This window comes from Mytilus galloprovincialis, chromosome 9, assembly GCF_965363235.1.
Source record: "Mytilus galloprovincialis chromosome 9, xbMytGall1.hap1.1, whole genome shotgun sequence".
Classification (NCBI taxonomy): domain Eukaryota; kingdom Metazoa; phylum Mollusca; class Bivalvia; order Mytilida; family Mytilidae; genus Mytilus; species Mytilus galloprovincialis.
Genome location: NC_134846.1, coordinates 8399990 through 8423442, shown reverse-complemented (window position 1 = coordinate 8423442; position 23453 = coordinate 8399990). Strand labels below are relative to the sequence as shown.

Sequence of the window (23453 nt, the reverse complement as noted above, 5' to 3'; positions counted from 1 at the left end):
GATTAATAACATGAGCAACACGACGGGTGCCAAATATGGAGCAGGATCGGCTTACCCTTCCGGAGCACCTGAGATCACCCCCAGTTTTTATGGGTTTCGTGTTGCTATGTCTTTAGTTTTCTATGTTGTTTCTTGTGTACTTTTATTTGTCTGTTTATCTTTTTTATTTTTAGCCATGGCGTTGTCAGTTTATTTTCAATTTATATTAGTTTGACTGTTCCTCTGGTATCTTTCGCCACTCCTTAACATGCAGACTAGACCAAGTTGAGGGAATAGCCTCGATTAGCATTTCCTTTTGTTTAAATAATTATTTTCTTGCTTCATCAAATCATCTAATAAGTTTGTGCGATCTTACAGTAAAAGTACGATGATTTAGGCTGATCAATCATAGTTTTTAATGTTAAAGTCACATCAATGTCACCCACGCAGCCTGTTTTCCTTTTCAAGCAAACCGAGAACCGAATAACAAGCGGTAAAGGCATAGATCACAGGAAGTGTGTGTGATCACTCATTGTTTATTGCATTTGAAAGGTCATGGATAGACATTTATCTAAAGCGTTTTGCCCTCCCAAACACAAGCCATAGTTCGTATACCCCAATGTCACGGAATAGCGAAACAGTAATGACAGCATCATCGATATCATTAACGACTGTTCGAATCATGACTCGTTTAAGTCCATGTTTCACTGCATCAGACACATGCGCCATGATTCTAGTGTCAGCCTCTTAATGTCAACATGGTGCTAAACTTGAAACATCATCATCTGGTGGATAAGATAGAACATCCTAGGCAATTGTTGCTGATGCATCTGATGCAAATGAGTCATGCTTCGAATACTAATAATATTATAGTCGTTACTGATGTTGCTGTCATTGCTGTTTCGCTATTCCGTGACTTAGGGGCAGACGAAATTTGGCTTGCGTTTGGGAGTTGGCAAAGCTTTTGATATGTATCTATCCATAACCGTTCAAATGCACTTTAAAGTCCTATAATCTATAAAATATATCCAAAAGTAGCACATAATAAAGGTTTGTTCCGAGTCTAATGATAGTAGCATGATTATAACACCTTTTCACATATCAGTCTTCGATATTGGGTTGATTTAAGTATATAATGTCCGCCATATTGAATTTTACCGGAAGTGGTGCATTTTTTCAAATGCCTCCCTATCTGAAATCAAAGAGTTATACTAGATGAAGCTTTGTGCCAAGTTTCATGCTTGTAGCAGGATGTGCACAATTTTCCACGAGGCCGTCGTTCTACCACTATCATTCACAATAACGTGCACAGGTAAATAAAAAAAAATGAAAGATATCGTGTTTTATGATCCTAGTATAAAATGTTATTATAAGTATTGAACGCTTCTTTTAGTAACATTATAGGGTTGTAAAAGCCTTGACCACGCACACATTCTAAGATACAAAATATACATAGAACAACGCTTCGACACCCCTATACAAAAAAGATCATTCTATTTTTAAATAAAAGAAAAAGGTCAGTGATTGGTCAGGCGTTTAACAAATCAGTCGATTGGTCAGTTGTTTAACAAATCAACAAAATGTTAGCTGTCCAATTTGTCGTAATCCATAAAAAAAAATCAAAACACATGACTTTTATTTGGTGATTTTTAATGCGGTCCTTATTAATAGACATACACAGAGTAAAACTGGTATTAAACTTATAATAGTATTCATAGTGTATCCCATTTCAGTACAATGCAAACCTCTGCAAAACAATTCCGAATCACTGACATTGGCATCATAAAATAATCCAAAGAGATATTGGAGTAAAAGTGCAGTAACTGCATGAGCTCCTTTAATCATACCGTAATTTCTGTTATAGTTGTCAATGTGAAACATTTCACTCACCACAGAGCTAACTAAAGCATACGAAGAACCTAACGCTGTTCCGGTTAAAAATGCAGATAAAACTATCAAAGCCTTGTTTTTAACAAGAAAAATATTAATGAAAGAACATAGTGTCTGTAGGACACACACAATTAAAAGAAAGGGGAGTCTTGTCAACGAGTCACGCAATTTATCAGACAATAATCCAACGACGATACCACCGATTGATGAAAATACAGGAACATAAATAAAAATGTACGAATCAAAACTACTTAAACCAGAAACTTGACTCAACACAGTTAAGTTGGTTTTTAACACCGAGCCTGTGGCAAATGCTAGCGTTGACAACCAGGCTAACAACTGATAGTTTGGATCTTTGATAATTTGCATGAATGTCTTTTTTAGTATAACGTCTTTCGAATGTTCATTCAAACTACTTACATTCGGTTCGGGATTATCATCTTCATGCAATATATTTGTATAATCTGTTTCAGAATGTACTTCTCGAAGAAACAAAAAACAGAATATATATACAAATACACTAAAGAAAAATAGAAATATCATCAGCTGTTGAAATCTGTGATTCTTTAACGGAATTATGTAATACACAACAGAAAACAGCAGCATTCCAATACAGATACTTTCGCTCAGAACTGCCATGATTATTCCTCTGTTTGATGAAGAAAAATTCTTGGCAACTATCTTCTGTGATATAATAATCTGAATAGAATCACTTAATCCTAAAAAAAAAGCAGGATGTTGGAATACTCAAGTGTCGGATTATGCAGGTTGCACGTACTTTATATATATAAATATGTAATCTTATCTTATTGTTTTTTAGATTTTGTTCTTGTCTTATGTTATGATCTGTTATGCTGTTGCCCAGCTGTCCCGCTGTCCTATGTTTGAGAAGGATTTAGTACCAGCAAGCAAGCTCGACACTGCAATACCATTTACATGTATGTGCCTCTCCCAAGTCAAGCCAACATGTCTGTTAATTGTTGTCAGTTGTTGCTGTATATCATATTAGATTTTCGTTTCAAATATTGTATGAAAATTAGGCCGTCAAGCAGATTTTTTTTCAATTTAAATTGTTGCCTTATTTGTTAAATCCGAACCTGTTATAGTTCTATATTCAGGTTACGTTTTGCTCATTACTAAAGGTCTAACATGCGATCTATAAGTCATCGAGTTCATTATTCATTAAATTTCTTCTGATATGAAATCAATTGGTCACATGATATGGTTAAAACAATATCGTTCTGAATTGACAACCCGTAAATACACTTACCGTTACACAGAAATCCGAACATAATGAAGTAACTGTTTGTCATATGCAGATTTAATGTCGCCACCCATAATACAGTCGGCCCAATCAGAGTAAACACGAAACCAACCACCAATAAGCACATGGGATTTAATGAATCTGTAAACGTACATAACACGAATCCAATTCCGTTTCCTATAGTCTGGATGGAAGCGAACATTTCAACTAATAAAACAAGAAAAGGTGTTACAATCATGCTACTATCATTAATTGAATATCAACCAACCGATTTAAACTAAATTGTATATAATGGCATATTTAAACTAAATTGTATAAAACGGCATATCTAAACTAAATTGTATATAAACTAAGGCATATCTAAACTCAATTGTTTATTAAGGCATATCTAAACTAAATTGTATATAAAGGCAATCCAAACTAACTTGTATATAAAGGCATATCTAAACTAAATTCTATATAAAGGCATATCTAAACTAAAATTGATTGATTATCTAAAAATTAGTTTCATTGCATTAATTGCGTAAAATACATTAAACTTGAGAAGAAGAATGTGTCTATAGTACACGGATGCCCCTCTGGCACTGGTATTTTTCATGTTCAATGGACCATGAAATTGGGGTCCAAAACTACCTTGACCAAAAACTTTAACCTGAAGCATGACAGACGGACAAACATAATGCCCCAACACTTTAACCTGAAGCGGGAACTATCATTTTATATCTAGCTACGAGATATATAAAAAAAATCTAAAGTATGATTTATTTTTGTTCAATAAAAAATGAAAGTGAAATAGTGAAATGATAATTCGTTTTGGCAGCCAAAGTGGTTCAATTTTGTCAAATTAAGCTAAATAACATTGATATAATGAACTATTCACTTGCAAGTGAATAATGCGAACACATTAAATCCGTATTCATGTGAACTCCAATTTAACCCCTTTACAAGAGATGGACAACGCATGCATTGTACGTGGACTGGTTATTTAAAGGAAAAGAATGTCAACATTGAAAGTGTAACAAAGGTAAATCAATTGTTGACTGATTCGATCTACAAAAAATCTTTCTTCTACAGGTAAAAACGATGAGAAACATATATTTTAAATCTATAAAATAAAATTAAACACAGACCTATAAAAATCCAATTGCACGTGTTGGCTTAATTTATTTATATTCATATTTATGTTTACATCGCTTATATGGTCAACTCGATAGTTACTAAGATGGAGTCTAGTAGACTAAAATACACACGAAACGAAACTACATACTATTGACCCTATGCTGTGTATATTGTTTACTTAATAGTGTCAAGTTTCTTGCATTGGTACATTATCAAATGTCTCTATATTTAATTTAACGGTACCAACTTTTTTTACCTGTGTTAGAGTCTAAAGTTTCTACCTGATATTGCTGGATACACCTGTATGTGCAAATAACCATTTTGAAATCACAAAATAAATCAATCTGTGTAAAGCATGACCGACTATATTATATTTTTGGAGTTTTGGAGTTTTAACGACACTTTTAAGCACCGTATTTAGGCTACTTCGTGGCGGTCAGTTTTTATTGGTGGAGGAAGCAGGAGTGCTCGGAGAAAACAACCGACTTTCGATAGGAAAACTTAGTATCCTAGTCAATTAAGATGGAATCGATTGCACCCGCGCGAGCGGGGTTCGAACTCACAACCTCAGTGATGACTGGCTAGTGATTACAGTAGTAACTACTTAGACCACTCGACCACCGAGGCCCCTATAATATGTAAAAGCGCAAACATGCTTTTCATAATAGCTATTTTTGGTTATACAAAAAAAGTCATATAACATGCTTACCTTGTTTCTTATTGACGTTAAATATGACTTGAAGCTCATTTGCATACACATAGAATATTTCCGATGGTCCCAGCAGTGCATTGGCAATAACACCAGCAACAAACGACAACCATAATCTCAATTTCTGATTTTTGATCAATGATGAAATATGCATGTCTTTTGAGTAGTAATGCTAAAAATAATAAGTGTAAAAATAAGAAGATATAGTATCCCCCCTCTCGTATGATTCCCATTGAGACGATGCTTGAAACAAAAATGCAAATGACACCGAAGCTAACAGGTATCGATCACCGTAAAGCCCATTACGAATAGTCAGCTACAAATTGCCCCGAAATGACCAATCAAAATCAATTCAAACAAGAAAACGATTTACGTACAAAATAAAGAACGAACAATCAAATTGATAAACAGCAACAAACGAAAAGCACTAAATTGCAGGCTCCTGACTTAGGACAGACATTAAAAGAATGTTGCGGGGTTAAACTAGTTTGTTGGTGCCAAACCCTCCCTTTAACCTGGCACAGTAGCGTAACCGCATAATGTAATAATAAACTCTGAAAACAAGAAACAAAAACAAAAAACAAATATATGAGAAACAGAAAAAAATACACCATCCAATAACAGGCTTTAAATATAAGACAAGCACATATATAATGTGGCGGGGTTAAATTAGTTTGAAGTCGCACAAACCCTTTCTCTTAACCTTAAAAACACTGAAATATGACGCTTAAATGTTTCTTAAAGGTTTCATATAATACTCAAGGATTTTTTTAGTACTATACAAATCTTTGATGTACTCAAAGAATATTTAGTAAAACCATTCACAACACTTACCTTATTCCACAAATTAAAGACGTTGTTTCAATATAAAACCTCCTTGACGTGTGAATAGACATGAAAATAAAAATGGTCTATTAAAATAGTTAATCAATCAAATAGAATAGATACAGTACAATCTAATAATAAATTTTTCCATTTATAATTTTTTATGTTATATAATTTCATTTTTCATAATAGTATGTAACAGGTTGGAACACAATTATAGGTAAAATATGTACAAATTGCTTGTCTGTAACACTTACGGACATTTGCGCTTTAAACTTAATAATCGAATGCTGCCTTCTTTTTGTAAATTTATTTGGGTGTACAAGCATTTCCAGAAGTACATTTTGTAAGACGCACAGAAAATGTGCAAATGGTCAACGCATCTACGGCCATATACAATTATTAAAAGGAGCATTCAATACTTATAATTACATTATCTTGCTTGGATCATGTAAACACGAGTCCTATCATGTTTATCATGTTTTTTTTATTTACCTGAGTGTGCACTTTAGAGTAGAAGCTCGCAGCATCCTAGATGTTAAATTGTATTTAAGAATTGAATTCTTCTCTTTGTTAGTTCATTACAGGAGGGATTGTGTCTGATATTCATATGATGTAGACATAATCTTAAAATCAGTTTAATTGAGGTTTGGAGCTGGCATGTCAGTTAACTGCTAGAAGTTCTTTGTTATTTATGTATTATTGTCATTTTGTTTATTTTCTTTTGTTACTTCTTCTGACATAAGATTCTTGAACTGAATTTTAATGTGAGTATTGTTATGCGTTTACTTTTCTACTTTGGCTAGAGGTATAGGGGAGAGTTGAGATCTCATCAACATGTTTAACCCCACCGCAATTTTTTTTCGCCTGTCCCAATTCAGGAGTCTCTGGCCTTTGTTAGTCTTGTATGATTTTTAATTTTAGTTTCTTGTGTATAATTCGGAGTTTAGTATGACGTCCATTATCACGGAACTAGTATACATATTTTCAAGGGGCCAGCTGAAGAACGCCTCCGGGTGCGGGAGTTTCTCGCTACATTGAAGACCCATTGGTGGCGTTCGGCTGTTGTCTGCTCTATGGTCGGGTTGTTGTCGATTTGACACATTCCCCATTTCCTTTCTCAATTTTATTAGGATGTAAAAGCGTTAACCAAAGTACATTTGTATGAAGCGCTGAAGCTCTTCAGTCTAAAAATGTGCACAAGGTCAACGCTTTTACAACCCTATAAAATTACTCGAAGAAGCATTTAATACTTATAATTACATGTTTTCGCTATGATTATGAAAACTAGATTACTACCAAGTTTTTTTCTTTAATTTACCTATGCACCTCATTGTGAAAATGTGTGTCATTTTGAAATGACAGTACTAGTTGATTTTAGATTGACGCGAGAATGCTGTTAGCCGAATAAAAGAACGTGTTTTAATGAAACATACATGTAATGTAAATTAAATGAAAGTATAAAAGTTCACTATCATGGTGTGATGCAGGGTACTGAAGGGTGTTAAAATATCCATATTTACAAATCTTATGGCTTTAGTCCAAATCTGGCGATATTTACAGAAATTCGACCTCACATGTTTTATTGAAATTTGGTAATTTGACGTATCATAAACAAGATGTACGTCACTAGGTACTTCTTTAAGTATAAAAGTGTCTAAAATAAGACATTTTTAATCCAGAGACAGAAAAACTCGAATTTACAGAATTTGGCACTCAATTTGCATAGCTAAATTAGATGTCCCATTCACTGACAATGTGGCAGCCAAGTGATGCATTTACTAAAATGAGTGCAAATGAACGACATTATAAGATAACATCGTTAGTGGATTACAATGTAAATACTTAATTACAGGCATCTGGTCGATTGAACGTAGGTATCAAGACGGTAGACAGCACACGTCAGTCATGTCAGTCTAATAGGTTAGCAACAATCCGGGGTAATGGGTTTTGTAACAACGTGCGTTAACGAATCAAAACCTAGAAATGTACTAAGCCGGGGATAATAATTTCAGCCAGAGTACGGCATAAAATAGATGTTGCATTCCATATGACAGAGTTATTTACAATCATCGGTTACCTAAACCAATGGACCTCATTCGTCACAATTTGTTCGATTCCGTACCCTCAGAAGTATAACAGGTTCACCCGAGGATTGCCAATTGCAATGGACCTCCGAGTTTCATGACATTTTCTATCCTTTACTGTTATGTCTACACTTATTGTAGATATTCATAATATTTTATTTTTTTGGCTGATATTTAAGTGATGATGCTACTATTATATAATTACATAACAACTAGTTGTATCCATGAAAGGGTATAAGGGGTATACATCATTGAGACAATAACCTTCGACAAAAATAATTTGAAATAAATCTAGGAAGCTTAAAGTCTGGTTAGTAGGGGTTATCATTTCCGTAATCAGTCATATTTTTTTCTCAAATGTTTTGATTTGATTTTTGTTTTTATTATATCATTTTGTTTTTAAGACCAAATTATTCTTTAGTAATTTTGTAAAATTGGTGTTTTTATTTGTCCATTTTTTATTTTTATCAACTTATTCCTTCTTTTTTTTTTTAAGTAATAAAGACTTAAATTAGTCTTCAGCAAGAAAACACAAAACTTAAAAGTTCATTAACCTTCTGTTACAGTAATCCTTTATGGTTACAAGAGCGCAATTATGTGTTTACATTCAACCGGCAACTTTTTTACCCCAAGATGGTACTCAGAAAAAAAACTTTGAAGCTCCTGATTGGATGATGGAAGTTGGAATTATTTTTTATTTGAAAGCTTATCTATTTAGGTTTGAAAATTGGTGAAAATTAAATTCATAATTCACAATGTGTAGAAGATAGAATTTTTTTATTAACTGAGGATCCATTCAAAATTAGCCTTTCCAATTTAGTGCGGAATTAGGAAGCTTCCATAACAACTGCATTTTAGGGCACTTTTTGCCGCATTACCATATACTTTTTGCTGTAATAAAAGGCTGACATCTATAGTCTCAGGAACTGCTACCCATTTTTTTCTAGTGTTTATTCTTCAAGAAATCAATTTTTGAATACAACTGGGGTCCTATGGAAAATGCATTACAAATAATTGCGCTCTTGTAACCTTATGGTTTTATTTATGTACATGTTGTGTATATATTAAAAAAGAGTTCAAAACATCGCCTCTCATAATTGCATTTGGTATGTTGCCTGCAACATATACTGTTTAATAAACTTTTTCAAAACGTAAGTGGAGCGAGATTTAAAAATAAAAACGGAGAAAAGTTTCGTGTACAGAAAATAGATTTTTACAGAGGATGAACTTGAGGTCACTCCGATGTCTTGCTATCGCCTACATTTCCATCATGCATAAATTATGCAAATTAGTTTTTGATTTTCAACCGGTCTTTAAAAATTATAGATTCGCCGTCATTACAAATGAAAAAGGTGCATTTTTATAACTGCGATTTCCGTTCTCCTGTCGTACGATGTTTCAACAAAATATGGAATCATTTCAGTTGTTGATTTAATACTGAACATTTAACTGACTTATCTCTTATAAATACGGTTTTAAATGTTTAATTTGTGTTTAAGAAAGAGGGAAGGTGCTCTTGTTCATTCATAACATTATCGTAAAATCAAAATCACTACACAGGTTATAAATACGTTTCCCTGTATTAAATCTAAAAATAGACAAACTTAGCTGACACCCCTTACAACATTCGATGTTTGTTATAGAACTGTTCATTTCAACGAACTTTATGACGATACCACTTTAATCAATATGAATGTATTTTTTTTTGCAGTGTTTTAAGAAATAATTTTACTTTAAAATCTCATATCATTTGTGAACTATTCAATGTCTTACCATGACGATTTTTTTGTATAAGTATTAGATAAAAGAGAAAGGTAACAAAGAAACAGGCCGGTAACAACCGTTGCCGGATAGTTTTTCTGCACGAGTAGTCCGGTCAAGGTCCGAGGCGATAGCCGAGGACCTTGACCTGACTACAAGTGCAGAAAAACTATTCGGCTGGTTGTTACCGGCCTGTTTCCTTTGTTACTTTTGTTTTTTATCTGACTTGTACGACGTTTCAAGAAAGTTATAATACATTTTGCAAGACTAAACATTTTAGATACTTAGATAGCCATAAAGCAGTAAATGTAAGTTATAGTATAAACATTTTTCATTTCCCTTCAACCGAGAATTTTTTTTAAAGAAAAAAAAATCAGGAATCTAATTATTTGATAAAAAAGAGCCATTTCAAGTAAAAGATGAATGTTGTACACATTTAAGACTTTTAAAAGGCAACTTCTTAAAAAAGTAATATATTAAAGAAATATTTTAGTGGTAAGTAGGATTACGTTTGATCTTTATGGGTGAAACGGAAAGCGTATCAAAAGAATGAATTTACTACTTCATTAGTAAATAAAATGTTTATGAAAAAATGAATTTTGTCTTAATATTAAATATATTCAGGCATATACTTTATTTTTTTTTTTTAGATTCATGCTCGTCTCTAGATCTGCAAGTGTTGATCGGGAATAAACACGTGTTACTATATGATCCAATCGCAGCTTACCGCCCAAAATTGATGACATAAGTTGAATGACTTTCTTCTAGATTTGCTGTTTATTTGGACGTGTATTACATGAACACTTTTTGTTTATAGGATCAATCGTGCATTGGTGAGTTGATAGGGATTTTATCTTTTGATAAGATTTGATTTTTATTTATTTATTTCCTGTCTTATTTTTATTGAAATATACACGTCAGTATCATCCTTTCTTAAAATTTACTTTCAACATTGTCCCAAATACTATTTATATCCATATATTGAAGAAAACGTTTATTGACCGAGTATTTTGCTTCATAAAGGGGGCGGTATGTTCTTTTTTTTTCTAGTACATTAATTAACAGTTACTATTTACTTTTCAACGCCATCACCCAAATGTTTTTGTTTAAATTAGCACTATTTACGGTATTCGGAAAATCAGGAATCATGCAAAACATTAATTTGTCATTTGCTTGACCTTAGTAATTTTTTTCTCATAAAATTTGGGATCAAAATATCTTTTTTAGACAAAAAACATTACCCCCCCCCCCCTTTTTGAGGTTAAATGTCTAATCCCTTAGTGTACTGATATGAATAGTATTTTACTGGAAATGTTTGAAAATAGATATTGATGCTAACGTGAATATTTTGTTCAATAAAAAGACAGGAAATAAGTCGGTGAACCAAAAAGTTCAAATCTAATTGAAAGTTAAAGTGCCCATGAACTCACTGATCATGCACGAGTGATTCTATTCATAAAAAGAGTCCGTGTAACAACTAAAAAGAGTCCGTGTATCATCTAAAAAGAGTCCGTGTAACCCCGTTAATGTACTGTTGTTCTATAGCTCTGCGGTGGGCAAAGTCGTACAAAGTCAATAATTATGTGAACTTTTGAAGCCCAATTTTTTTATAGCCTTAAATACGCTAATGAAAGATCCTTTTGTTCTTGTTCTTATAATGAAAATTTAATGTCATGTTTGTCTGTGATGACCCCCCCCCCCCCCACCCCCACCCCCACCCCATTTTTAGGGATTGCATCAGAATTATACTTGTCTCGTATCACATGAGGATGACACATATTAACTGAACAATTATGTTTGGGACTTAGTTTTAAGAAATGATGTTAAAGAAACATTATGAAAATGTCCCCAAAACATTCACATGGCAGCAATTGGTTTTACAGCCTTTAAGGCTTTGATTTTTTTTTTACAGAAGAGTGTCCACCATGCACTTGCACTGCACTATGATAATAGTAGAATAGAATGATATGATATAAATAGATGAAAATTATATATACATGCAACCGTAATATTAATATAATATATAACAACACTGAATTCTCTGGGACTATTATTATATCTAGGCAAAAAAAGAAACATTACATTGGTTTTTAAGTACCGGTCTTTGTAAAAATCATGCAGAAGGTGATTCATGGCATGTCGCAGAAGTAATTTTTTTTTGCCCTATATCATAAGAACTTTGGTAGATGGTCAAAATTCTGTCTTTATTTTCCCTGTATTATGCCCGTTGCCACGGTAACCATCAAATCAACATTTTGCCTGAATATGTGAAAAAAGACCCTTTTTGAAAATATAAAATAAGGGAATTTAAAGTCCCATAGAAATAAAGTTAATCAATACAAAGGATATGTATATTTACAGTATTGACAAACAAAACCCCAAACTATATAAAAACGTTACAATTTTGAATTTACTAAATAGTTTGTTTCCATAGCAACCATTTAAAAATGTGTTAAAATTCGAAAATGAAAAATTTCAAAAACTTTAAAATTTTAAATCTGTTTATCTCCCAAGACCAACAATACCATGACATGTCATTGACAAATTTTGAAAGACCACATTCTATATATTCAGAAAATAAAAAGAAAGTCGTGTGTTTTTTTTTTTTCTTTAAAAAAAAAAATTTAGTAAAAAATTGTCAATTTTCACCAAAATTCAGATTAACAATCAGATGAATAATCAAAAATTTTGAACTTAAAAAGCTAAAACATTCCATTTATATGTGCAATTCTGACACACATTTGTTAATTTTAAAGGAGAATATATTATAAATGAAGATATACTTGTACAAAATGAAAAATCATCACTCTGGGTATGGTGCACCCCCCTTTTTTTTCGATTTTTTTTTTTTTTTTTTCAAAATTATAAAATTTGTTGAAAGAAATGTGGTATCTCATTGTGTTTACTTGTGAACTAAGTATTTTAAGAATTTAAGCATAACACAACTTCTAAAGTTGAGGGCAGCATATGTACCCCCTCCCTTCAATCTTATATGTAAGATTTCTCAGAAGTTTAAAAAAAAAATGGTAATACGCATAACCCGTTGTCGTGTCTAAGACTGATGCTGTCAGTGAAAAAGAATAAAGTTGAATCCAAAACTTAATTACTAGTAAGTCTATGTATAAAGATAAGAGGATGTGTTGTAATTGTCAATGAGACAATTAACTCTCAACCAGAGAGAGCAAAGACATAGAAATAAACAACCACAGATCACCGTATATCCTTCAACAATGAGCATAACATGATTATCTATAAAACAAATCTTACTGAACATTTAAAAAAAAATAGCTTAGGATACTTTCTCTTTCAAAATGGCTATAAAGAAGTTACAGTAACAATTTAATGCAACTCATTGTTGGTTTTTGAAACAGATTGATGCTTTAAAAACTTTAACCCTAGACTAAGATCTGCTAAACAAGAAGACTCACCCTGAAATGTCTGGTTGGTTTTATTTATAATTGAATTACTTTTGAAACTCTGTAAGTGTTATGTAAAGATTTTAATACAAGTATCATATTAACTTAACATTATCAATGTTCTAAGAAAATGAGGTCAGGGTAAGATGAACTATGTCAGACAGACGAAAAAAAGAGAACGGAAACGGAAAATTCAGCATTTTTTCCATTTTTAAAGGGGCATAACTTATTGACAGTACCTGTTACACCAATAACATTCTAACTGTTTTGAATTTTATGGAAATAAGCATTGTGTATAAGTTTCAAAACATTTGGTTGTGGCAAACTTAAGTTAGAGAACGGAAACAAAAAAGTCATCATTTTTTTTTCCATTTCTATAAGGGTATAACTCTGGAACGGACGTACTTACAGACAAGGGTACAACTTAATGCCCCCTTTGCTACAGTGGGGGCATACAAATTCTACATGTTCTATCTGAGGAAATATATACCAACGATCTACATTAATTGTGCAAGAATTTGTCAATGTTTCTATTGTATATGGTGGAAAAGGACAGCTTGTCTATTATTTTTTTTTAAACCTAACTGAATTATTATTTGTATACCGCAGAATAATCGCGTTTTTTTATGGTTCTCAAAAATATTATCCTTGTGGCCCTGAGGAAAATTTGCTGGTCCGAACTATTGTATACTGTTTTGATTCTCAAACCTTTATGACAACCATGTGCAATGGCCATTCTTGAATTTTGCCTAATTTAATCAATTGTTATATTTACATATTTTTATGCCCCCGCAGTGGCGAAGGGGGCATTAAGGTTAACCCTTGTCCGTCCGTCAGTATGTCCCAACGTTGGTTTCTGTTCTCTATCTTTAGTTTGCCTCAACCAAATGTTATGAAACCTAATCACATTGCTTATTACCATAAAACAAGACTAAGTTTGGTGGTGTCACTTAAACCGTCCAAGAGTTATGCCCCTTTACAAATAGAAATATTGCTGAATTTCCGTTTCTGTTCTCTAACTTTAGTTTGTCTTTACCAGATGTTATTAAAATTATACACAATGCTTAAAACCACCAAATGCAGATCAACTTTGAATTTTGGTGGTGTAACTTTCACTGTTCTATGCAATGCCTCTTTATAGAGGGAAAAAGTTGCTGAATTTTTTGTTTTGTATTTCTTTCTTTAGTTTGCCTCAACCAAATGTTACGAAACTTTTACACAATTCTTATCACCATAAAAGTTAGTACACAATTGGTAAGTGTCTTCAGTCATGTCCGTTTATGACTTTTATGATATGGAAGCGGGAGCATCATCTGTGTCCAATGGACACATTCCGCATTTATTTCAAATCTTTTAGATAAGTTAGATTATTATATATTAGAATAAAAAGAAAGGTTCTGTAGTTCTTCTTCAATTTCAATTTTAGCACAGTTAAATCGACATAGTGACAAATAAGTGTTTGCATAAAGGTTTCGATACATGTCGATTTACATGGGAGGTAAATAGTAACAGCCATTATGTGAACATAAAAAAAATATTTTATTTTTTTATTTTTGTTATATCAAAAATAGTATTTTTATAAATAAACCAGATGCTCCGCAGGGCGCAGCTTTATACGACCGCAGAGGTATTGCACAATACTTAACATAATAATTTTGGACCCCAATTTGGACCAACTTGAAAACTGGGCCCATAATCGAAAATCTATGACCATGTTTAGATTCAGCATATCAAAGAACCCCAAGAATTCTTTTTTTGTTAAAATCAAGCTAAGTTTAATTTTGGACCCTTTTGATCTTAATGTAGACCAATTTGAAAACAGGACCAAAAATTAAGAATCTGAATACACGGTTAGATTTGGCATATCAAAGAACCCCAATAATTATTTTTTTGATGAAATCAAACAAAGTTTAATTTTGGACCCTTTTGGCCCCTCATTCGTTGGGACCAAAACTCCCAAAATCAATCCAAACCTTTCTTTTGTGGTTATAAACCTTGTGTTAAAATTTCATAGATTTCTAATAACTTATGCTTAAGTTATTATGCAAAAACCAAGAAAAATGCTTTTTGGGACCTGTTTTTGGCCCCTAATTCCTAAACTGTTGGGACTAAAACTCCCAAAATCAATCCCAACCTTCCTGTTGTGGTCATAGAGACCTTACGTTAAAATTTTATAGATTTCTTTTTACTTATACTAAAGTTATTGTGCGAAAACCAAGAAAAATACTTATTTGGGCCCTTTTTTGCCCCTAATTCCTAAACTGTTGGGACCAAAACACCAAGAATCAATGTCAACCTTTCTTTTATGGTCATAAACCATGTGTTTAAATTTCATAGATTTCAATTTACTTTTACTAAAGTTAGAGTGCGAAAACCAAATGTCTTCGGACGACGACGACGCCAACGTGATACCAATATGCGACCAAAAAATTTTCAATTAATAAAAATCGAAATTAGAACTTAATTTTTTTCGTTTAAACATGGTCTGCTTAAAATTTTGATTGCCATCCGTCCTTGTGTCCATCTGGCTGTCCTTGCAGCGCTCGCACATGTACAAATTTTGTCAGATTTTTAAGAAACTAATACTTTAGGTTATTATAAGCAATATCTCGAACAAGTTAGATATTGGTGGTCAATCGACTTTAATAAAAACATTTATTACCCTTGAAAATAATAAATTTATGGAAAATAGCCCCTTTAACGCTCCCACAGGTACAATACTTGCCAGATTTTTAATAAAACTTATACACTAGATTAATATCAACAATATCTCGGATGAGTTCTATAATCATGGACAATTGACTTTTTTAAAAGAGTTATGACCCTTAAAAATATTAAAATTTATGGAAAGTTGCCTTGTTAGCGCTCTCGATGGTACAAATTTTTTATTTTTTATTTTCAGTTTATTTCTGATAGAACGGACGTAGTTTTTTTTAGGTCACCGTTTCAAAGGAACTGTGAATTTTGCCATCACTTTGCTTCCGTTGTCGTCTGTCCGGTGTAAAATATTTGAAACATTTCCACTGAAACTACTTAACCAATTCCAGTAAAACTTATAAACTGAATGATCCTTAGGATATCTAGAATTAAGTTTGTGTTCTGTTTTCTATTTTGTAAAAAAACATGGCCGCCATGGGTAAAATAAGAACATAGGGGTAAAATGCAGTGTGTAGCTCATATCTCAAACACTAAAGTCTTTTAAGAGCAATTTTTCAGATGAATCTAACAACCCATTGTTGGGTTGCTGCCACTTAATTGTTAATTGTACGGAAATTTTGCAGTTTTGGTTATTATCTTGAATATTATTAATGACAAAGATAAACTGTAAACAGCACAACTTTCAGCAAAGTAGGATCTACAAATAAGTTTATATGACCAGAATTGTCAATTGAATCCGTATGGAGTTATAGCCCTTTAAAGAAATTTTTCACAATTTGTTCATCTAGTTTGCTTCCTTTAAAAAAAAATCTTCTTTTGATATTGAATATGCTTAATCAATTTCAGTCCAACTTGGGAGTTATAATCTTGTATAAATTTAGTTTTTTATCTCCTTGTACTTCAAGAAACTTAGCCACTATGGCTAAAATGGAACACAGGGGTAAAATTCATTTTTTGCTTTTGAAGAAAAAACGACAGATACAAAGAACATTTAAATGGAATTGTTAAGCCACTCATTGATATATATTGAAGGGACAAATAATCATTGATGCAAGATTTAACCAAAAATTACAGGTGATCGATTCAGGTTCTTTAGAGTCAATTTTAAAGACCATGAAATAGAATCTAAAGATTTTAAATTTCTGTTTGGGTTGTTCTCTCTTTGACACATTCCCCATTTCTAAAAAAAAATCTAATATATAAAAATGGTGTAGGGGGTTCTATTATTGCCCTCACCCTTTGAAGAAATTTCATGTTTTAATGCTCAAAATGTTCACAATTGAATTCCATCTTTTAAATTTATTAATGATTTTTTGAATTTTGAAAAAAAAAAGGGGGGGGGGGGCACCATGCCCAGAAAGAAAAAATGTCCTTCTCTACAAAAATATCTCTATCAATCATATTTTCTCATTTATAATTAACAAATTTGTGTCAGGAATGCACGCATAAATGGAATGTTTTAGCTTTTTAAGTTCAAAATGTTTCAGTATTCATTTGTTTGGTAATCTGAATTTTGGTGAAAATTGACAATTTTTGACTAAAATTATTTTTTTAAAGAAAAAAAAAAACACACGACTTTCTTTTTATTTTCTGAATATATAGAATGTGGTCTTTCAAAATTTGTCAATGACATGTCATGGTATTGTTGGTCTTGGGATATAAACAGATTTAAAATTTTTAAGTTTTTGAAATTTTTCATTTTCGAATTTTAACACATTTTTAAATGGTTGCTATGGAAACAAACCATTTAGTAAATTCAAAATTTTAACGTTTTTGTATAGTTTGGGGTTGTGTTTGTCAATACTGTAAATATACATATTGTTTGTATTGATTAACTTTATTTCTATGGTTCTTTAAAATCCATTATATTTCAATTTTCAAAGGCTACTTATGGACGTATTTAGGCAAAATTTTGTAAGGATGGTTTCCATGGCAACCAAAGTTGAAAAGAAAAAATTAATACAGAAAACTTATTTTCATACCATACCTTCATCATAAACAAAATATAAAGACATTTGAAGAGGGGTCATGAATCGCCCATCAACAGGAACCTGCATGATTCTTACAAAGACCGGTACTTAATTAAAAATATCACATAAAATATATTAATTTCAAATATTTCTATGATTAAAACTAGTAACCTGAATGATTTATCTATCAAATTTACTCATTTATGAAAATATCGGAAATGACGTGACGTCATTTTCTGATTTCAAACAAATAACCATTTTTTTTTCAAAATTTACCTGTAAAATTATGGAATCAAGTTGTCCTTTTAGCCATTAATTGTGTCGAACACGATTGTTAACAAAAGTTCTCATTAAAAAATTGAAAAAGTTACACGCAAGTCAATGCCCCGTCGGTGCCAATATGAGGGAGAACGATCTATTGGGATGTTGGCAGCAGAAATGACTCAAGTGCAGGTTGCAAATAATTTTAATGTCTCTAGAATGACTAATGCAAGGCTTAAGACTCGTCTTTAATAGAGATACTGGCACACCAAATGATCGCCCCCGAAGTGGCAGGCCACGTGAAACGACGTTACGTCAAGACAGGCACATCCGCATCATTCATCTCCGGAATCGATTTGTAAGCGCGTCACATACTGCACGACAAACCCACGGAAGACATAACAACAGAATATCTGCTCAAACAGTTCGTATAACCGATTGCATCAAGTTGGTCTAAGAGCTCGTCGTCCATTGAAGGGACCTATCCTTACACAGCGTCACAGGATGGCGCGACTTCAATGGACTCGGGTACGGATTCGATGGAATAGGCAAACATAGAGACACGTTCTTTTTACCGATGAATCTAAATTCAACTTAAAATTTAACGACAGCAGAGCCAGGGTCTACCGGCGGCTCAATGAACGATTTTTGGATGTGCGCGTGCAGGAAACGGATCGGTTTGGTGGTGGTGGAATCATGGTATGGGGCGGAATAACCTAACAGGAACGCATCGAGCTCAAAATCATCGTTGGTAACCTAAATGCAACAAGGTATAGGGACGAAATTATGACTCCAGTTGTCACGTGGCACACATTTCGATGACCTTTTTGGAAAATAACCATATTCGTGTTTTGATTGGCCAGCAATGTCTCCAGATTTATTGCCAATTGAACATCTTTGGGACGAACTTGGACGACGTATCAGAAATAGCCAAAATCCACCGGAAACGCTTGCCCAGATCCGAACAGCTCTTTTCAGGGAATGGAACAACATCCCTCAAGACTTTATTCGATGTCTTATTGATTCCATGCGACGGAGGTGTCAAGCGGTCATAAATGCAAGAGGTGGTTATACAAGGTATTGACATGTTAACCTGAATTCTGAACTAGCCCTGTTCAAATTGTCAAAAATTGTGCAATATTGTTTTCAATAGAGAAAACTTGTTATTGTTCTCTTTAAAATTATGTTAGCTAACTATTCTATTAACTTTTTGTTATCAATTTTTTGTTATAAAAAATAAATGATCTTACAAGGATGTAACGTTTCTTTTTTTTTCTTTTTTCTTTTTTTTTGCCTAGTATATTAGTATAATAGTCCAAGGTACATGTATACTGATTTGTATCACTACAATATAATAGTTATTACGGTGAGGTTAAATTTCCTGTCATTTATTCATCATCCAAGCACGAACTTGTATCAGAAAAAAAATATCTCTGTAAATTAACCTCAGTTTCAGGTACAGAGATGTGATCTGTTTCTGCGACATGTGCATTTGACCATCCACAAGAACCTGCGGTCATCCGATGTTCAGTACTTCAGTACTTTGATTTATGTTGTTGCATAAATGAATATCTGATAACTAAAGGATGGTATGATTAGTACACAGAATCATGCGCAACAAACCACATTTATGAATCACTTTCTTTAATAATGACAAAATAAGATTACCTTACTTACTCAAATATCATTTATTTTTGGACGACAACACCCTTTACTAGAAATAATTGAATTCATTTTAATTTTGAATAGCATCTTTTTCATTTATCTAGATATTGATGTGGCGTAATTGATAGGGCGAAATTAATTTTTAAAAAAGCCAACAATATATATATATTAAGAATCTGATAATAACAGTGTTATGCAACACATGGTGACATAAATTTATACACACAGTTGTTACATGTAGCAATTGACGCTATATAATTATAATAATATTTGACCAACAAAACATATCTCCTAAATAGCAGCATGAAGAATAATATACCATAAAACGGGTGCGTAAAAATCTCGTCGGGTGTTTTTTTTTTTTTTTTTTTTTATTTGGTCCGTCATATGTTTAGGACATCGTAAATGGTTGCCTTAATGATAAATTTTGTTGGTTTTTGATCTTTTTTTTCTTAATTTATTGTAAACAGATCTGCGAACGTTTCTGTTTGAATTTTCTTCAGAAGAGTCAAAAATCGAGTTTGACGCTTTGCAAAGAAATTTTCGTTATTATTGACGGCAAATAGACAACACGATATAGTTTGTTAGTTTTTTGTTGTTAGAACACTGTCTCGTTGGGGTATACCCATCGTCTCCTTGCAGTTTACATACACGTATATAAGAAAATTCAAATAAATCTTTCAATAACAGGTGTTTCTTTTTAGAGTCTGGACCGTGATCATATCAGTAAATTGCATTTAAATCTCGATTATAAAGTTTTAACTAGCATTCGTTAAGAGGCAAAAATGTACATTGTTTTTTGTTTATTTTTTTCATTTTGTCTTAAAACTTTTCAACGTGATTGACCGCCATGAATACTTTCAATCATTGCATAATATACAAATGTAGTCAGAACCTCACTTAAAACGAATCAAAGGCGCAGATCTAGAATCTTAACTCTATATAAACAACATATTTATATTGATTCCATACCCTTTAGGGGACCACCATTTGATATTCGGGGGGGGGGGAGGGGGCAGGAGGATTTGTTTTTGATCGGTTATTTATTTTTGTAAACTAAGAGGACAGATTATTCAGATTATTTTCTGCACTATTGAAGCAAGATTTTTTTTTCATTAAAGCAAGTGATTGATTATTCATTGCACACATAGTATTAAGTTTGATTGTAACTAACCTCTTTTAAAAGTATTGGCAAACATATTTTGAAGGGTTTTGGAGCCACTGAAGGCCCAAGAAGCTATAAAACAAATGATGTAAAAATCATGCTTCCGGGGTGTTCAAAGACCCTTTCATAATCTAAAAATGCAAGTTTTTTTTAATAATATTTTGACAATACTTTGTTCTCAAAGCAAAATGTATAAATTCAGTGTAAAACTTAAGTTTCTAGAGTCAACATCAAAAGACCAATGTGCATGATAAAGCAAAAATGAAATTCACATAGTTAAGTGACTGTGGCTGGTGTTTTTTTTAATTTAAACTCATGATCAAGTTCATAACAAAATTACTAGATTACAAAAGGAATGCAACACTAACAGAATACAGAAGGGTAATCAATGAACAAACGACAAATAAATAAGAAACATTGATCCCGAAAAGTCAGGGCTACGTCTGAGGGGAAACAGAACTTGCTTCTTGCAAGGCACTCGCCGTGAACATAATTTGATATGGAGACAAGCGTTTGGTTTGAAATTTCCTACATGAGGCATTTGCCTCAATGTACTGAGTTACGGCCCTGTTAAAATAAAAGTGAGGTACGGTTTCCTGAGACATTAATGTACCTCAAGTTTAATGAAACCAATTGCAATTGAATAATATTTATACTTTTATCATTAAAAAATTGTGTTTGCCGATTTTTTTTAAGAAAAAAGATGAATTTTTAAAGAATTTGGTGCCATCTCATACTTTAGATTATACCTGCTGAGTTATTTATTTTCAAAACTTTGCAAGTGAGGTCATTTATTTTCAAACTACCACAGAACAAACCATTTATATTTGTGATTATCAAGGCTAAATTATTTTCAAAATCCTCATCCCCCCCCCCCCCCCGAAAATCAAATGGTCGTCCCCTTATTCCAAACTTGCAACATTGAAGAGAACATGTAGTTAATTTATGTGGGTATACTCAGGAGTATAGTTAAAAAACCAAGACTTTCTTCTTAAATTGACAACTTCTGTAACTATTATAAATAATTTATGACGTCGGCCTTCCGAGATCAATTAGAAGAAGAAAAAAACAACAAACATCTTACAATGCAATAAAAATATGAAGCAGGCATGTATACGTCTAAGACTGTTTACATATTTAAGCCTTGGGTTTTGGAACTGCTCTTTCTTGTTTTATTGACAACTTATGTTACTATAAATAATTTATGACGTCGGCCTTACGAGATCAAATAGAAAAAATAAAACAACAAATATATTTCAATGCAATGAAAATAGAAAGCAGACATGTATACGTCTAAGACTGTTTACATATACGGGCCCGTGTTGTAATAAGTGATTCTATAAATCTTTCAAGATTGTTGAAATGCCCTTTTCTGTCATTCCCAAATTTTAAACTACGTGTACTTTAATTACCTAAGTGTTAATTTTGTTCGTTTAAAAAAAGTAAAGTAGATTGCATGAAAAATGTATTACTAATACATGCATTACATTTTGAATTAAATGAATCATTCAAAAGTATGATTTAATAATTCTTTTTAAAGTTGAGGGATGGATGTCTGTGAACCCAATTTAGAATTTAATGAAAGTCAAACTATTTTTTAACCGATATTTTTTTTTTTTTTGTTTCTTTAGAAATTAAGTTATATATAAATTATAATGAAATAAAATTATATTACACCGTGCTTGACTAAATGCACTTTGCATGTATTGATATTTGAATGCACACGGGTACATGTGTACTAATTTAAACCGAATACTAACCAAACACATGACACATCATTTATAACGAGATATTTTCATATACTATAAGGAATTATAGCTTATTACAAATAGAATTATGGACTTTGCATTAGGTATATACAAGGATAGTTAACCCAGAGATATTATATTCACCGAGGAAAACGGACGAGGGTGATTGTAACTTAGGTCTCTTGGGTAAATTAATCATTTTAGTCAAAAATTAATTTATTATATAACTTTTACCATTCTCAAATGTTCAAGTATTTGCTCAAGAGTCAAGATACTTTTAAAACTGCCCGTTGATTTCATACTGAATACATCTTCTGCTTTTGCAGTTTCTAACTTGCGTAAGATAAATGCATGTTTCAATAACTGTTACTGAACTTGTATAAAAAAAGAAAGAAAAAAGAGACAACATAAACCGACCACAAGTTAGACTAAGAAAAAGAAAAAAACAGAGATATTGCACGACGTTACCTTGGAATGTCTATATTTAGGTACACGGACGCAGCTCCAAATCTTAAATGCATGTACATGTAAACCTCTCGTGTCCCAATGTCAGTTATTCACCATCTTGATATTTATATGGAGATTGTTTATACAGTTCATGACTTTTGTATAATTGGTGGCCCGCTTTATTGCATAAATGTGTAGTGAAGCAGTAAAGTTATGTTGAAGTGAACAATTTTTTTGTATAAACTTTATGTATTTGAAAAAATAACTTTTGCACAACCATTCACCCGTACGAAATGAAACTTTATACCTTTTCAGTGACCTTTGATATAACTACACACTATTATAAGCTTATTCGTCGTTGTTTATATACATTAATTCTGCTTTAATAAATTAATACAAAACATAATATCTAGTTTCAAAAAGGATTCAATCGTGGGATGAGCCTTAAAAATAAAAACACACAGTAAAACACAAAAAGATTATATACGT

At 32.4% G+C, this 23453-nt stretch overlaps 1 long non-coding RNA gene across 3 annotated transcripts; it reads right to left on the bottom strand.

The window, feature by feature from the left end:
- Window positions 1–2095: 2095 nt before the first annotated feature.
- LOC143044359 (uncharacterized) lies at window positions 2096–23089 on the bottom strand. 3 transcript variants are annotated; one of them, XR_012968658.1, is made up of 5 exons: window positions 22986–23089; window positions 5796–5837; window positions 4962–5133; window positions 3140–3340; window positions 2096–2588 (listed from the first exon to the last, which is right to left on the bottom strand). It is a non-coding gene; the product is annotated as an uncharacterized LOC143044359 (long non-coding RNA). The 3 variants fall into 3 exon arrangements; XR_012968659.1 differs by lacking the exon at window positions 22986–23089 and adding an exon at window positions 19385–19539; XR_012968660.1 differs by lacking the exon at window positions 5796–5837.
- Between the last annotated feature and the right edge of the window lie 364 nt (window positions 23090–23453).